Source organism: Oryctolagus cuniculus, chromosome 12, assembly GCF_051225735.1.
Source record: "Oryctolagus cuniculus isolate XC-2025 breed Fujian yellow rabbit chromosome 12, ASM5122573v1, whole genome shotgun sequence".
Lineage (NCBI taxonomy): Eukaryota > Metazoa > Chordata > Mammalia > Lagomorpha > Leporidae > Oryctolagus > Oryctolagus cuniculus.
In genome coordinates, this window is record NC_142878.1 from 37,656,526 (window position 1) to 37,675,718 (window position 19,193).

Here is a 19,193-nt window from a genome sequence, read left to right on the forward strand (position 1 = left end):
TGTCAGTTGGTAAATTTAAAAAATTACCTTTCACAAAAAAATTCATTTCCCAAAGCATACTCAAATTGTTGCAGATTTATTACCTATTCTCACTGTTAGCACCTTCATTTCAGGCACTTAAAACCGTCTCCTTCCCAGAGGAAGACAAATGTATATGAAATTATAATTTCAATATGTAATCAATATTTTGTCATTGATGTGGCTGGGAGAATTATGTTATACTAGAAAGTATACGTTTCTGTTGTGAAATTTTATGCAGCACATATGGTAGAGCTGGGAGACAAGAGCAATAACCATTGTTAAAGCAATGATGCTGGGGCCAGTGCTGTGGTGTAGTAGGCTAAGCCACCGCCTGAGGCACCAGTATCCCATATATGCAGCCGTGTCCCGGCTGCTGCTCTTCCAGTCCAGCTCTCTGATGGTCTGGGAACACAGCAGAGAAGGGCCTGAGTGTTTGGGTCCCTGCACCCATGTGGGGGACTGGGAAGAACCTCCTGGCTCCTGGCTTCGGATTGGCACAGCCCCAGCTGTAAGAGACCATTTGGGGAGTGAACCTGTGGATAGAAGTCCGGCCTCTCTCTCTCTCTCTCTCTCTCTCTCTAACTTTGCCTCTCAAATAAATAAAATAAAAAATTTTTAAAACAACAACCATGATGCCAACCTAGGGCTGAAGGTGGAAGGTGACCTTTCTACCCAGTAGCGAGTTTATGGTGAATGAAATGAAAGAATCTCCTGGCGGACAACTTGCAGTGGAACACTGCAACATGATTCAGTCAGCTCCAAGCTTCTATGGCTCGACACCAGTTTTGGAGAAAATTCTTGGCATGTTGCTGCTACCACAAAATCAAACATCTAAGATACACTTAGTGAATGGTAGCAGACGATTTTCTTTTAAATTATGTATCTATAAGGAGGCCACTTTATATTTTTGTAGCTATAAAGTAATACCCACATTGCATACTTTTGATCATAAAAATTCTGTGCCACAGTGGAACAGATCTGTTACATTTCACATAATAGGTAACTAAAGTAGAGGTTAATGTGGCTTGTCTAATGTGTATTGCCATACCATGATCTTTAATTTAGATAATCTAACTCCAAGTAGGAAATAAAAGAGAATTCCCTGGATTCTTTAATAAGCAGTGTGGAAGGGCTGTGGGAAAAGCTTGTGTTTCTGTTCTCTTCCTCTCCCGCCACACTGTTCATCATCTCCCTCAGTGGTCTCTCCCTGGAATGCCGGTCTGTACACAGCTGACACAATCTGAAAGCATGGAAAGGGATGGTAAAATTTCCCTACCATAGACACAGAATCTGATTGGTTCTTAGAGAAAGGGTTATTTTTGTTTATTTATAGTAGTAATACCTTTTATTATTTCTGATTTATTCTAGCTACTGATTTAAAAACTCTTGATGGATTAACTACAAAGTTTCAAAAAACCTTCTAACAACAACAATCTTGGCCTTGAGCTCCGTATGATATTCATGAAGATGAAAAATTGAAGAGGTAGAGGGTGTGTGAAAAGGAATGTGTTAATTATTTTATAAATTTCTGTCAAATACAGACTGAAAAATTCTTCCAAAAATCATGATGATGCCAATTGTAAAATAATATTTACCTGTCAAATGACAAGATTGAAGAGTTGATAGCTTTCATAGAAATTCTTTTGGAAAAAATATTTTAAAATACTAAATATTAATATACTAAATAGTACATTAAGAAATAAAATATATGATCCAGAAGTTTTTATAGGAGCCTAAGATGAAAAATTTAAAAGAATTAAGAAAATAATTATCTTTTATAACACTTTTGTAAAGACACTCTAAGCTGATCATTATAGTTTGACAATTTCCTTTTTTTAAAAAAGATTTATTTATTTACTTGAAAGTCAGAGTTACACACAGAGAGAAGGAGAGGCAGAGAGAGAGAGAGAGAGAGAGAGAGGTCTTCCATCCGCTGGTTCATTCCCCAATTAGCCACAATGGCTGGCACTGTGCTGAGCCAAAGCAAGGAGACAGGAGGCTTCTTCGGGTCTCTCACACAGGTGCAGGGGCCCAGGGACTTGGACCATCTTCTACTGCTTTCCCAGGCTATAGCAGGGAGCTGGACTGGAAGTGGAGCAGCCAGGACCTGAACCAGCGCCCATATGGGATGCCGGCACTGCAAGTGGAAGCTTTACCTGCTATGCCACAGCGCTGGCCCCACAGTTTGGCAATTTCAAATGAAGCTGCACTGTGGCAACCCTTGTAATTGCAAGTTTATACATGTTTCTAAGATAGTATTAGTTATAAAATATATAAGAAAAGCAGAAAGAAGGGTACAAAATCTTTAGCAAATTTTGTGCTCTGACACTAACACTGAAAATTAAAAAAAAAATCACTGTTGCACAATAGTTGTTGGGAAAGATTTATCCACATGGCTATCATAGTCTTCATATTGGCACCATGGCAATGTACCTAGCAAAACTCCAACTATAGGAAATATAATTGGACCAAGTACCCATGGGTCGCTGCATTTTAAAAATTGTTATTGCATTTCCAGCAAGGCCACACATCTCAAGGCCTGCTCCCAGCTAATGACCCAGAAGACAAGACCCTAAGGCAGACCTGTTCCTGCTCAGATGTCCACAATGCTGTGATGGCCACTCCCACCTTCTAATAAAATCCATGTAGGTTTAAACCTGTCTTGGCATCTGTTCCTCAGGAGACCCATAAAATGTGTTTTGAAATCATAATTCGATTTTATTCTCTAATTTTAAATTAAATGCTTATAAAATATTACATTTTACCAGCCAGGATATGAGGCACTGGGCAGTTGGTGCAGTAGCTAAGTGTAGCTGCGTGGGATACCTGCAACCCGTATCAGAGTGCCTGGTTGGATCCCAGCTATTCTGCTTTTTTTTTGACCCAGGTTTCTGCTGATGTATACCGAGGGAGGCAGACGGTTCAAGGACTTGGACACTGGCCACTCTTATTGGAGACCTGATGGAGTTCTGGGCTCCTGGCTACAGCCTGATCCTAACTGTTGGGAAGTGTAACAGTGGATAGAAGACATCTCTTTATCTCTGTCTCTCTCTCTCTCTCTCTCTAGTGTTCTCTCTATCTCTGTGTGTGTGTGTGCCTTTCATATAAAATTTTTAAAAAATTTAAATAAAAAGCAAAATGCAGATTGTATCCCCCAAATGAGCTATATACTGTGGGCAAGCTACTGACACATTCATATGAAGCTATATAGGTAATAGAATGAATGAAAACATAGCAAAGTATTAAAAGTAGTTATCTGTGGGTAGTGATTTTAATAAGTGGTTTTAATTTTATTTTATATATTATCTTGAGTGTCCTAAGTTTCACAAAGTTAGAATATGCTATTTCATAATTTAAAATGATGTAAGCATCCTAAGAAAATACAATTTTTATAGAAAAATAGAGTAACTATAACTTGGGCATAAAAACATGGTGAAATTGAGATGCACGATGCATCCGAGAGATACTTCAGGATGTTTCAGTGATTGCTTTCTTTTAAATTAGAGCTTCAAAGAGAAATGCAGGCTTCTGATGAGTTTGAAGCCGTGGGTTGACATCACTGTCTTCTTCACAATGGCTATCTATGACTCTCATTTGGACAGCAAAGGTGAATTTTCCTTTGATCTCGAAAAAGCTGTTCTCGTTTTCTACCATAAAGCATGACCCCAGCCAGAAAGCCTTAATTCCATTTCTGGGATTCATCTTGAGGCCCAGCCCCTACTGTTCACAGATGACCCTGAGGCTTAGGCCCCCACATCGTGGATGAGTGAACACAATTGCTCGGAGATGCTGCAAACAACCCTGTTGGCCGGCTTGCCCTGCCTGTGGTAAAAGGTGTTCCTCGGGCTCCTTACCGCCTGCACTGGCACCCACACCCTGCTCTTCAGGAAGCCTCGCAAGCACAGCATGGTGCTCTTCAGAGCTTCTGACCACCAGAAAGAAGGCTGAGACCTCTCCTCTCCCTGGCAGACACGCAGCGCTCTGGGGAGAGGGTCTGTAGAAAATGGTCACTGAGAGAGAAGTGGGAACCCAGGGACTGGCCACTCTAAGGAAATGGACTCATCAAGGGGTTAGAGAAGATCGAGGACAAGTCCATGTAGGAATGCAAAGCAGATACTGGGATGCACTGTCATGAGAGGCTGTGAAACACACCAGGGACTCCAGGAAATGGGGCAGGGGTGTCAGGGACTCACATTTGGCCCCATCTGGTCCTCACCACTCCTGCCTGTCCTGGATGCAGCGGCAGGTTGCTCACTGCTCACAGACCGGTTTCTTTCATAAGAAGGCTTGACTTCCTAAGACACTTCAGAAGGTGGCACACAAGTTCTGCCCCAGGGTCCATGCCACTGACTGGGTGCTGGGGGAGCCACGGGGGCAAGGAGACTGCAGCTGTGCACAGAGAAATGGTCCTGGGTACCCAACCCACACTCAGGCTGTATCCTCAGGTCAGGACTCTGTCCAGTTGAGAGCAGAGGTCAATCTGCACATGCCCGATAGATACTAGGATGAGGATTTGGGGAAAATGCTAACAAGGCTTGAATTTGTGACCAGGACTGGAGTCCATGGGTCATTCCAGGAGGATCAGAAACGCTCACCCTCTCCCCTGGCTTTCCATGCCACCTTCAACAAGGCCTCTGAAGTGGATCCCAGTTTATATGGCTCAGTTCTATTCTTCCTCTTTCTGAGGCAGCTTATGTAACATTTTGTTAAATAGTTCCTAGGCTACAGGAAATGAACCATTAGAGTTATTGAACTCTCCCCAGCCTTGCCTGTGCTTAAAGGCTCTGGTCAGGATTTTCTGGTGGTCATGCCTTCTCTACAATAGACTCCTGACTGAGTTCAGGATTTAGTGGGGGTTGAGCGATGGGCAGTTATCATGATCCCACTGGGATGGACACAGGATACAGGGCGGGAAGGGGAGTATGGGGAGTGACCAGTGAGCCACGTGCACAGAACAGTGAAGCTGTGAGGGCTGAGGAATCAGGAGACCAGAGGGCTGCAAGATGGGGAAGGGAGAAGCAGAGGCAACATTTGAGTTGCAAGGACATGGGAGACTTGATTCAGGGGGCTATAGTCGTGCCAGGGGTATTGGGGAAGTGGTCCCACCTTGTCAGTTCCAAGATCCCTGTATGGAATGATTTGGGACAAAAGATTCCAGTAGTAATGCTCATTTGCATACAGCACCATTCTATCCTAAACAGCTGCCAGCAGAACTAACTTCACCACCTCTAGGGTACAACTGAAGGCCACTGAGTTTGTGAAAAGAAAGGGACAAGAAGATGAACAGGAGTTCGTTCAGCGTGCTGCCGGACACTTGCCAGCGAGAGTCCAGCGTAGTAAAGACACGATCGCTGCTTACTCGGTTCTCATGGAACTTTATTCATCCAAATGCAAGGCGAAAGAAAAGCAGCCAAGCCCCCTCATCCCCCTACATAATACTATCCCCATTATATACCCTAGGTTCCCCTAGCAGGACGCTCCCAGCCAATGGCAAGTCTGTTCACATGCAGTCCATGCAGGCACAGTCCAATCAAGTTGAAGGGCACATAGTGCCTCAGGACGAAAGTTCATCTTGCTCCATCGGGGTTGTTTGTGTCTTCAGGACATCCTGTGGTTAGCACTTCCTTGACTTGTTTTTCTCAGCAGCCAGCACTTCCTTAACTTGTTTTGCACAAGTTGTTACAACAGGCCATGCAAACAGCAAAGTGAAGAAGTTCCCACAGGTGGCCAGCCTGCGGTTCCCCACACGTGCGCTCTCTGCTGGCAAGCCAGGGGAGCGTTATTGGCTCTGGCAGTTATGCTCTGCTGTCCTACTAACACTTCATGGCTCTATGGCAGCCATCTACCATTGTCCATCCACTCACTCCTTCAACCCTGGACCTCATCCAACCAGAGTCCTACAGAAGAGACTTTCTCTTCCTTGCAATCAAACGGAATCAGCCTCAACCTGTGCAAGATTCTCAGCAAATGACTACATTCATTTCTCCATCACTTAGAGGTTGGACTTATCAAGTGGGGTCAAGGTCTTATTCCTACTACCTGGGGTCCCTTCCTTGCTGTGAAACTTTTGGCTCAGTCACCCCATAGAGATGATCAAGAAAAAACCTTGGTAGAGCTCCTGGACAGCCTATGACACAGGGCCTCAGACAGTGAATCACACAGTGTACATGTTACCTGGAAGATGGGGGAGCTGAAGTGACCAGGCTGTGGTCATGAGCATTCACCCCAAAAACCTCAGTTGTAATCCTAGCCTGTCCCTCCTGACTCTTGCTTTTTGGGTATAGCTCACTCTGACTCAGGCTTATAAGAAGAAACCAAAGACTGAAGACTCACACCTTAGTCCTAGAGAAAGGAGGGCCACAGACAGGCACTCCGCTTTCTCTTCTGTTTATTTGACATTGAAAATAAAAAGGAGAGTCGATTTTTGGCATAGTTATTGGCACATATATATCCTGTATCAGTGGGCCTGAGTTCAAGTGCCAACTCTGTTTCCAATTCCAACTTCCATCTACTGTGCACCTTGGGAGACAGCAGGTGGTGGCTCAAGTGGTTGAGTCCCTGGCACTCATAAGGAAGACCAAGATTGTGTCCTGGATTCCTGGCTTTGGCATGGCTCAACCCTGTTCACTGTAGGCATTTGCAAAGTGAACCAGCAGATGCAGTTTCTCTCTCTCTTTCTCTCTCTCTCTCCCTCCCTCCCTCATCCCTCCCTTCCTCCCCGTCCATCTCTGTATTTAAAATAAAATGAAAATAATTTTTTCAAATGGTAGGTATACTAGTAGTAGTAGATAACAATTGATTATATGGAATGCTTTCCCTATATCAAGCTCTGTGGATTATGCGTTCAAACATCCCTAGATGAGCATTGTATACCTAGATTGATAGTTACACAGGGTTCCTCAAAAGTTCATAGAAATACCTACTATGAAAACACTTTGAATAGGTGAATAGGTTTCAAAAGGTTGTTTGTGGTGTTTTGTGGTTTTTTTTTGTTTTTGTTTTTGTTTGTTTGTTTTTACAGGCAAAGTTAGACAGTGAGAAAGAGAGAGAGACAGAGATAAAGGTCTTCCTTTTTCCATTGGTTCACCCCTCAAGTGGCCACTACAGCCAGTGCGTTGCGGCCCACGCGCGCTGTGCTAATCTGAAGCCAGGAGCCAGGTGCTTCCTCCTGGTCTCCCATGCAGGTGCAGGGCCCGAGGATCTGGGCCATCCTCCACTGCACTCCCGGGCCACAGCAGAGAGCTGGACTGGAAGAGAAACAACTGGGACAGAATCCGGCTCCCCGACTCGGACTAGAACCTGGAGTGCCGGCGCTGCAGGCGGAGGATTAGCCTAGTGAGCCACGGCACTGGCTGGTTTCAAAAGTTTTTACACCTATATTTTTCAATTCTACTTTCCACAAAAATTTTTTTAAATAGCCTCATTTTCAGACTTTACTGAAGCTTAAACCACTTGTTATGCATAGTTACTGTGGTTTACCCCAAGTATTGTTCCTTTATATCATGCCCCTCACTCTTATTCTAAAATATAGCAAAATATGGATTGAAGAAAGCCTTTCCAGTTACAAAGTCTCATTTTTAATAGAAAGAATTTCAAATGACACCATGTCAGCAAAGTCAAAGAAATATCCTTAAAAAGAATATGTCAATGAAGATGATTGATGGCCTTGATCATTCCTGGCTGAGGTAGGAAAATGCCTCTAACAAGAACCACCCACCTGGTTCACTGGTGCACCAGGCTTCAGCACTGCACCAGGACACGCCCTTCCACTGTGAACCACTGAATTTACTCCTGGCCATTACACTGGGTCAAGTTTAAGGTGTTGACACAAAGAATTTTTACGTAAGGTTTTGAGCACACATTAGCTCTGGCAAAAGACAGATGGCTCCATATAAAATATTCAATAAAATCAGTCTCCAGGGTCTGTTGAAGTTAAAAAAAAAAAATGTGAGAACTCATTATGGTGCCATTTGGCCCTAGAGGTTGTGAGTGTGTGAGCACTTCAGTTCCTAACTTCTGCATTTTTAAATTCTATTTAGGCAATACCAGTGTCCTACATCTTGGAAAGGAAAGCTCTATGAAGAAATTGTCTTTTCAAAAAAATAAAGTATTCATCTGGGCAGTCATGAAAAAGGTTTTGCTTTATATCTTCAATACAATTTAATGAACATCTTTTGAATTTCATTTTCTTCCTTTAAATTTGTGTATGTGTGATGGGGGTGCATATATTTTATACATTCATTTTAGTCAGAAAAATACATCATTAACTCTCTATTTGTCTCTAACAATCTGGTAAACACATTTTGAGACTCCTTCAGAAAGTGTCCATCACACTTGTGCTGAGTTGTTAGGATCTGAAATGAGATCTAAGCCAATGGTAAATGTACGAAACTGAGAATCAGGGATTTGATGTTCTGACCCTGCTAGTAACTGGCCTTGTGGTTTGAGGCAAGACTTGGATCAGTCTGACCATAAGGTATCCCAGCTAACTGTGGTCAGAACGATGCTATAGAAGCACACGTAGCCTACTGGCAATACTAAAAAATTCTTGGTTTCCATCCTCTACTAATCCTTTACCACTATTCAGTAATATTTTTGAAATAAAGAGGGAAACACTTAAGAGTTCAAATTATAAGAGAAAGGCAGGTTGATGTCATAGGAAAGCTTGATCAGAGAGATGGCATTCACTATTCTGATGCATGGAGCTCATAGCCTTCTGCCTTCAATTCTGAAGCCTATTGCATTTCTGGCAGGATAACTCAATCTGGGAGACCCCACAGGCATGTGTCAGGAGGCTGTGAATCATTGTATACAATTAGGCTCATCTAAGCTTTCCAGAGAAGGGGGCCCGTTGCTTCTTACTGCTTTCATAGAAGTTCACGATCATTACTTTTAGGTTCTGTGTAAAGGAAAATTAGATATATTATCCACACCAGCCTGGAGAATGGTTTGCCCATCTGTGGATTACAGTCTCATGCATGTTCTACACTTACCATATTTCAAACACTCAAGAAAGGTTTTCATGAACGAAAGAGTACATGAATGAATGAAAGAACGAATGCACACACCCCATTTGGTAGGAAGTTGCTGGGTACTGAGATGGCTTCAAACAGCACTGCTAACCAGAAGCCTCATTGCCTCAAGTGAGCCACCATGTCTGCTTTGCCCTCATCAATTTGAAAACATTCTTCTGCCTTTCTACTAGATATAGTGCTTATTACTATTGCCCATGGCCAATTAACTTCAATGGGAAAAGGAAATCCATCATAATATTCATTTTTCTAATGGAAAAGTTAGAAGCAATCTCCTCTGAAATAAAGATGCATGATAAAAGACTTACCGGAATCGAGTTGAAAAGGAGAACACTATTCCTGAAGCACCAGATCTGGGTTACAGGAGCTAATACCAAGCCAAAGACACTTGTCCCTCAGGCCACAAGCCAAGGCCTGTGGGTCTTGGGTCTGCCCAAGGTTTTGAGAGCCCATTAAATTATGACTACTTTGGCCCCCACTCAGAGTCGAGACTATAGCATCTTTGGTTTATTTATTGCAGGGACTATTCTCACTTTGGTCCCATTCCAACCAGCAGCTGTCTTTCAAGCTGCCCCATGCTGATGCTCTGCTATCCTGCCCCTGTTCCCAGCAAGCCTCACTGGTGGAGCTCCCAGAACTGTCTTTGACGTGTAACTGCCTCTCTACCATCTTCAAAGAGCCCTTGTGGGGCACAGGAAAGCCAGGCTGCTATGTCCATCTTCCTGCAAGGCTCCTGCTGCTCCTGGGAGGATGTCCTGAGACCTGTGCTGCAGGATGGCTGTGTGGAATCCAGAAGGCACTTCAACTTTTCTTCTCTTGCTTCTCCGATGTGTACACTGTCTTAAAATATTAAAGTTCTATTTCCAGTGAAGGTGGCCTGAGAAATGGGCCTTGAACAGTAATGTTCCCTTATTGCAACTGACCTGAGACAGGCCTTTAGGATATAGGTCTCTGAGGACCTGGTACTGGTCAAGAATCCTAAGCCCTGCCCATGGGACTCACTGAAGAGACTGCTTCCTGGGAGAATCCCCATCCCTGTGAAATGCAAGGACACTCACTGCCAACGTCACTTCACCCACATGAAGCACCTCTCTGCTGACCTCCAGCTCACCCTGGTCTACCTTACCCCTGCCTGAGTCACTCAAAAAACCTAATAATATTAGGTATTAGGAATAAAGGTCCTTGCTCCAATGTCTTTATATTGTTACAAGACAATGAGATAATTATGGCTTTAAAAAGAAAGAGTCTTTTATGATAAAATGTGCTCTATTTAGTTAATATGGTTCTAAAAAAATTTAACATTGTTATTAAGTAAAGAAATAAATGAGGCAAAAAGGGAAAGGGAAAGGACAAAGCCAAGTTATCATTTGAAAATTTCATGGTTTAGAACCATAAACCCAAGAAGAACACTGAAAACGTATTAGACACAGTGAAATGATCCCGTTTATATGTGATTACAAAGTTAATCTTCTAAAAGTGATTGTTTTCCTATTTGCAAATAACTACTAGTAAGAAAACAATCAAAAGATAAGAGTTAAACAAAATGTTTTTTGTCTATGTGTAGAAAACTTTAAAAATTCTACAAGCAATACAACATAAAATGAATACAAAGATATATCAGTTCCAGGAGAGGCAAATGAATATAATACAGATGTTAATTATCCTGAAAATATTCTACAAAATTAATATATTACTATAAAAATACACTTTTAGTAGTTTCTGAGCAGTGAAACCTGTCTGAAAAAATTGCTGTGGACACAGGACTAAAAACTGATTGATAAATGGAACAAATTTGAGAATTCAGAAGTAGATTAAATAAATTTTTGTTTAGTATAAAGAACATCACTTTTATCTATAGGGGAAAATATTGTTCAAAAACTGTCCCAATGGGGCCAGCACTATGGCACAGCTGGTTAAGTTGAGTTGCTGCTTTTGACACTGGTGTCCATATCAGAAGCCAGGTTCAAGTCAAGGCTGCTCCACTTCAGATCCACCTTCCTGCTCATGCACCTGGGGAGGCAGTAAGAAGAGAGTCCAAGTACCCAGGACCCTGCCCAGACCTGGCTATTGTGGCCATTTAGAAGAGTGAACCAAAGAACAGAAGTCTCTCTCTTATTCTCTCTCTCTCTCTCTCATAAGCCAAAATTCTTTTAAAAGTGGACTTCTGGCTTTAGCTATAATATGTAAAGACCTTAAAATTCTCACCCCATTCTTACTATAACAAAAAGCTAAGCAAATTTAAAAGCAATGACTTCTCTGGGACCTACAAAGGAATTGAATTTGCAGGGCACTCATTAACCCAAATTTAAAGACTCGGTCAAAATCTGCTTATCTGTAGCAGAAATCATTGGAATCATAAATTTGTAGTTTCTAAAAAAACTGGTAATTTCTTTTTTTGTAAAGATTTTATTTATTTGAGAGGTAGAGTTACAGAGAGAGAGAGAGAGAGAGAGAGAAAGAGGTCTTCCATCTGCTGGTTCACTCCCCAGTTGGCCGAAATGGCTGGAGCTGAGCCAATCCGGAGCCAGGAGCTTCTGCCAGGTGCCCCATGCAGGTGCTTGGGCTCAAGCCCTTGGGCTGTACGCCACTGCTTTCCCAGGCCATAAGCAGAGAGCTGGATCTAAAGAGGAGCATCCGATACATGAACTGGTGCTCATATGGCAGGCAGAGGCTTGGTCTACTACGCCACAGCACTGTCCTGAAAATGATAATTTCACAGAATTCAAAAGATCCACTGTGAATCTGCCAGAAGAGTAGGAAGATTAATCCTCCCTAGCTAAATGCCTGGAGCCTCCTTCTGTATAACAAATCCTGCTCTCCAGAGGAGAGGACTAACAGAGCTTGTTTCACGGTCCTGGGACTCCAGCTCCCACTGCTCCTGTCTCACCTAAGAAGTGAAGAAAAAGCTGTACAGAAGAAACAGTTTGGAACATCTCAGGCCATAGAAGGTGCCCACTAAAAGACTACTAAAGTAGCAGATTATAGAATTCCTCCCTTTCCCCAGTCATAATTACCACATCAGTAGGTCTAAAAGAACTGCAATTCACATATTCGTTCTGAGAAGTAATACTTTGAGAAGTCCCCAATCAAGGAGAAGACAAAAATAAGGGAACTAGAGAACTGGAAGGGACTGGCACAGCAAATGGAACCCAACTCCTGGCCACGTTATCAATCCTCACAATATTTTCAGTTCCTATCACCCAATGCTTGTATAGTTTGCAACAAGTAATTACAAGTCATACCAGAAGGGGAAAAAAAGATTTAAAAAGCACTCTGTACATATGAAATACATGAATTTTTTTTACCTTATATTAAAAAAAGAACCCAGAATAGACTTACAGGAATATAATCAAATGAACTTTGGTTAAACAGAGAAAGGATAGTCTTTTCAATAAAAGGTGCTAGATAAGTGAGGTGTCTCAAAGAGGAAAGAGGAGGAGGAGAAGTATACAAAACTGCTGTAAATAATTTATAATAGGAGAACCCTGCATAACTCTCTTGAAAATTCTGCTGTAAATCAAAAACTGCTCTAAAATAAAAATCCATTTAAAAGCAGCCATGAAAGGATACCTCTAAACACCCATTTGAACAGCTAAAATTAGAAAGATAAACCATAACAAGTATTGTTAAGGAAATAGAGCAATTGGAACTCCATATCATCCTGATGAGAATGTAAAATAGTACAATCACTTTGAAAAACATTTGACCTTGGGGCCAGTGCTGTGGCACAATGGGTGAACGCCCTGGCCCGAAGCATCGGCATCCTATGTGGGCGCCGGTTCAAGACCCGGCTGCTCCACTTCTGATCCTGCTCTCTATGGCCTGGGATAGCAGTAGAAGATGGCCCAAGTGCTTGGGCTCCTGCACCCACAGAGGAGACCTGATAGAAGCTCCTGGCTCCTGGCTTCAGATCGGCACAGCTCTGCCCGTTGCGGCCAATCGGGGACTGAACCAGCAGATGGAAGACCTCTCTCTCTCTCTCTCTCTCTCTCTGCCTCTCCTCTCTCTGTGTAACTCTGACTTTTGAATAAATAAATCTTAAAAAAAAAAAAAAAGAAAAAGAAAAAACATTTGACCTAGCCATTCCACTTGTAGGTATTTATCCAAGATATTAAAAATCATGTGCCCACACAGGGCCTTATACACAAATTTTCATAAAGCTTTATCTATAACAGCTGAAAACTGGAAGCAACTCAAATGTCCATGAAAATGTGAGTAAGCTGTAGTAATGTCTGGGCAGTAGAAAAACCATTCAACTTTAGTAGGAAATGAGTTATTAATGAAAAGAACAATATAGATAAAGATGAACCTCAAAATTCTTATTGCTTAATGAAATAATAAGAATATATACTTGTTATTATAATTACATAAAACATTAAAAAATGAAAAGTAAGGGGCAATGACATTTGCCTGGGGCATGGTAGGGAGACAAGGAGGATTAGGAGGAAGGTTGGCAAAGGGTCATGGGTAAATTTGGATGTGGTCATGTAAATACATCCACTGTCTTGATGATTTTGTGGGTAATAAATATGTTACCCTTCATCAAATTGTACACTTTAAATATTTTCTGGTTATAGTAAATATATAGCATAGTATGATATATACAGCTGCAAATTGGAAGGAGGTAAACATTCAGTTGAAACGAATAGAGTTTTTTAAGTTTGCTGAACGAGAGACATGGTCATGCACAACATAATGCTTCTCAGGATCTACTAGAATGATTGAAATTCATTTTTAAAGGCAACAGCTGGTTATGTTTTTCTCCAACATTATTTTTCTGCATGTCTTTGAAAAATACAAAATATCTGCACATTTGTAAATTTTTTTCAAATAAAGAAATAAGAAACACATAACATCTCCCCTTGCCCCTATATCTACTTACTACCTAATCACACCCACAGAACAGTTGCAAACACTAAAAGAAATCATCAACACCATGTGTCTCTTGATTTACTATTGAGTAGTGAGTTAAGAAGTCTTAAAAAAACTAATTTTGTCAAGCAAGAAGTATAATAAGTATAAATGTCTCCCTCTCTTAAAAAGAAAGCATTCATATTTTAATACTTCCTCTAATCATTCTTTTAATAAAAATAAACATTAGATTTCATGAGCTTCTCTGTATAAAAAATACATAATTTATAAGTATTTTATAAATTGAAAATCTTAATGGGATAAAATATTTATCATTATATATTTACCTTAGGAAAAGTAAAACTCCAGAAAGTTAGGAAACATGTATCATTGCTGTGCCTTTCCCTTTGTTAAGATGATTTTTTCTGGGGGTCTGCATGGTGTAGCAGGTAAAGCCTCCACCTGTTACACCGGCATCCTGTAGAGACACAAGTTCATGTCCTGGCTTCACCACTTCAAATATAGCTCCTGCTGCTGGCCCCGGAAAAGCAGCAGAAGATGGCCTAAATGTCTGGCCTCTGTCACCCACGTGGGAGGCCCAGCTAAAGTTCCTTGATCCTCTTGTTCCTGGTTTCCACCTGGCATAGCCGTCCTGACCACTGAGGCCATCTAGGGAGTAAATCAGATGAAATGGAAGACTCTCCCCCTCCCTCCCTCCCCTCTACCCCCTTCCCCCTCTCCCCCTTTCCCTCTCCCCCTCTCCCCCATCCCCCTCTCCCCTCTCCCCCATCCCTCTCTCCCCCTCTCTCCCCCTCCCCCTCTCCCTCCTCTCTCAAATAAACAAATATATTTTTTAAAAAACAAACACAAAAAGATGAAATTTCCCCTGAGTTTTCTGGCTTCCTATGGACTGGCATACTATTTAGTGTTGAAACTATTACCCAGGTAGAATTTTCAGTGTATTCTGCCCCTTTGTAGGGTGTGGATCTGGATCTAACTGAGCCAGAGTGAAATCAAAACATAATGAAAAGAAAGATATTAAAAGACACTAAGGGCAATCTAACAAATTCATCTTTGCTATCCTGCAGCTTCTATCTTCAGAGAACTAGCCACTCCCATTTATATAGCCCACTACCCTCATAATAAAATGCAAAGCGTTCTCTTAGTTAAAAGTAGAATAGGAACAACAATAATAATAATGGTTGGTGTAGCTGATATTTATTGAACATTTAGTACTTATACCAAGCAATACTGTAAACTTACAAGCTGATAAAAGTCCTGGAAAGTAGACCTTATCACTCTAATTCATAGCTTGGACATGAAGACACTGAGGATTAAGGTGACTGACCTTCGGTCACACACCTACTGAGTGACAGAGCCACGAATTGAGCTCCAAAAGTCTGGCTCCAGAGCCCACTCCTTGACTCACCACAAACATAGACTTACTAGACAGACATATCTGAACCTGGCTTCTCGTTCTGTTCCTATTTATCTATACAGAGCTACAGTGGACTACACCATCACCCCCCTCCAATTCTAATGGGAATTCAATGAGATCAGGTAAGTCTCTTGCCACAGATCCAACCACCAGAAGGCGTTTCACTATGGTTAGGCATTGGAGAGGTGGAGTCAGGCCAGATAGGGCCCCCTCCTTGAGGGACTCACCTTTGGGAGGAGAGGGCCTGCTGTTTTCTTCCTACAACTGCAATTGCTTCAATGATGGCACACAAAATTGTCCCTCCATCTCTTCCACAACTGTGTGCCTATTGGATACACCACTCCTAGAGACCACTGCTTTGTTTAGTTAGTATCTTATGAGGTTAGGATAAGTCTGGATCATTGACTTGCAGGCTTGTTCTGCCTCTTGCCAAAGGCACAGGCAGGAATAGCTTCCTAATCTGGTAGAAATACATTTTTATTATGCAGGGCTTTAGAAAGCCAGATGATATTGAACATAAAGTACTTGGACACTAGAGCTCATCAGCTCCAGCTCTCAGGTTTAAAATTCTTACACAGGAAACCTCAGGATGCCACACAACAGGCAATCCATTCCCAACAAGGACTCCCAGAAACAATTTTATAATGTCCTGCTCAGAACTAGAAATCCCAACTCTCAAGTGTGATTGAGCCAGTGGACCCCTATAAAGGAACACAAATACAGAGTAGCCCAGATACAAAAGGGCGGACACCATGAAAACAAGGATCAGTCTTTCCCAGAACATAGTGAAGCAGATAAAATGTTACATAAATTGCTTTTACAAAAGGCAGTAATTTACATTTTATATCCTACAGATTCTGTTTTCAGAGTGCTGCCCCTCCTTTTAGAGAAAGGCAGTACAGCAGTAGCAATAAGAATGCCTATTTTATCTATATTTATTGAGCACTTAGTATGTGCCAGGCAATATTGTGTACTTGATCATACTGATAACAGCCCTATGAAGTATTATTATCAACCTCATTTTAGGTTTTAGGAATGGAGACAGAGTGATCTAGTCTATAAGCTATATAAATTAAAACAGAGCCTTTAAGTGAAGTTTAAATAATTTGGTACAATTTTATAAGGAACTGCAAAGAGACTTTCAAAACAAAACACTCAGGGTAGGAGTTTTGGCATGGCAGGTTAAGCAGCCACTTGGGACTCATTGGAGTGCCTGGGATGGACTCCCGTCTATGCCTCTGATCCAGCTTCCTGCTGATACACCTTAGAGGAAGCAAATGATGGCCCAAGAACTTGGGTTCCTGACACCCATGTGGGAGACCCAGATGAAATTCCTGAATCCTAGATTTGGCCTGGCCCAGCTACGGCTGTGCAGGCATTTGGGAACTATAACAGTAAATGGAAGATATCTGTGTGTGTGTGTGTGTGTGTGTCTTCCTCTCTGTCAATCTGTCTTGAAGGAGGAAAGAGGGAAGGAAGGCAGGAAAGAAAAAGAAAGGAAAGAAAGAAGGAAGGGAGGGAGGGAAACAGGAGAAGAGAGGGAAAGGAAAAGAAACAAAAAAGGAAGATGGAAAGAAAGAAGGGAAATGGAGGAGGGGAGGGGAGGGGAGGGGAGGGGAGAGGGGAGGGGAGGGGAGGGGAGGGGAGGGGAGGGGAGGGGAGAAGGGGGAAATAAAGAAGGAAGGAAAGAAAGAGAGAAAGCAATTTAAAAGTCAAATTACTAATTTTTTTTGATTGAGCAGCACTCATCAAAAGAGAAAGGTGTAATATTAAAGGACAGATCTCAGAGTAAGTAAAAATGTAGTGGTTTGCACAGTTGTGGAAAATGATGCAACAAAAATGAGATGACTGTAACCAATAGAATGCTATAGAGCCACTAAAATCATATTGCAGGAATATACTTAATCACATGGGTCTTGATAGGATCTTAAACGGAAACTAATTTTAAAATTTATGGCACCACACTGAGTCAACCAAGCAGTCAAAAATGGGAACTTTCATTCTATTACCACAATAAAATGTGTATGTCACAGTAGGCATTTGAGAATTGTCTTCCCAGTATCATTTTAGAAATCAAACATTCTTTACTCTAATTCTAAGCATTTTCTTCAATCCTTTAATACTTACTAATGAGCCTGATGTTGACCTCTACCCCTCTTCAGACTTCGGGGGATGAAGACAACACAGCTGTAATACTGTGTCCAACAGAGCTACTGCCAGAGCAATGCGTCTGCTAACTAGAGTAATTGCTAAAAGCAAGCACATGGCCCAAACCAGGATAGTCGGAATCTTCACTGACACTTGTGAGAGGCAATAGAAAAGAAAGTGCCTCTCTTCTTATCAAAAATGTCTCCCTGTTGAGCCAGTAGAAGTCTGTTTACAAAGGTTATATGCACAAAGAATAACGCCTACTGCGCTCGGAGAGGCAGACAAAAAGGGGAAGAAAGGAGTAGTGTGTTTGTTTCCCAGTCCTCCTGCACTACTTTGAATCCTAACAAGCGAAGCGATGCTGAAGAAGCGCACTCTATCATAAATGGGGGCCAATCACCTCTGCCTGGGACCTGGGGTGGGGCGTGGAACACAGTGTCTGCCACAGTGAGAATTGTGGGGCATGCGATTCATTTTGGCAGCTCAAAGTTTCGCAGTTCTCAGAGAACATGAAGTCAATCCTTTGGCATAGGGGTGGTGTCCTCAAGGAAGATGAACACAAAGTGGCTGAAGGACTGTCATCGGAGTTGTTTTGCAGCGTGAACTCGGGGTGCAATTCTTTAAGAGTCTACATGCCCAAAATAACATGGTGTGTGGTATTGAGGGAAGGTTTAGGCCCTCAGATTGGGCTAGAGGGAATACAAATCAAGGAGGTCTAAGATCGGCATTATCGCATTAATCGCACTATACCATTAGAATTGTGATGTCTAAAAATTTTTAGATTTTAGTTAATGTAACAAAATGTTGATAATGGCTGCTTTGAGATGACAGAATTATATATGACTTGCTTTCTTACTTGACCTTTTAAAAAATTCTTTCAAATGTTCTATAATTAGGTTACATATTATAATGTGATCAGCAAACATACATTATATTAAAAAATATTCCTGGGTCTCCAAACATTGCCATTGAAATCGAAATGCATACAAGAGCTAGTAAAACTCAAGATGCAACTTCACAGCATCAACTTCAGAATAAAATGAAGAAAACCTAAGAATTTTGATACCAGAAATTGGACGACTCCTTTTCCAGGGAAATCTACCAAGTAATCTACTACAATCAGGTCAGGCCAAGAATAAAAACAAGGCAACCATGTTCCACAACTCTAGGGCACCATTCTCAACAACCCTGGGCAATGTCCTGTGGAAAATTTTACAAAGATGGGAGGGATGGAGGAAAGGAAAATCATCTATTCTTAGAATTGTATCTGCAAACCATACTGAATCTGTTAAAAATGAATTAAAAGTAAAATACAAAATAATAGGGGAAACTGGGGATGGGGTAAAAGGGAATTCTTTGTACTTCTTTACAATTTTTATCTTGTAAATTTAAAATTGTTCTGAAATAAAAAGTTTATTAAGAAATAAATAAAGGATAGAACAAGATAAGAAACATCTTGTAATTTAACCCCTGGAGATACTATTTTCCACTTTTCCTATAGCTGACTGCTTGTTTTGCTTCTCATTATCCAATTCACCATTTTCTCTGCTCTTTAATAAGATTTCAGTCTGTTTCTGGCAAATCATTTGTGCTAATAATTTCCAGCTCAAGATCTCTCCTGTGAATGATGACTTGTTGCTTTGCTAAGAGCTCATTTGCTGGACTGTAATTTCAGTTCAAGAAGAATTAACATTTTGTAAAAC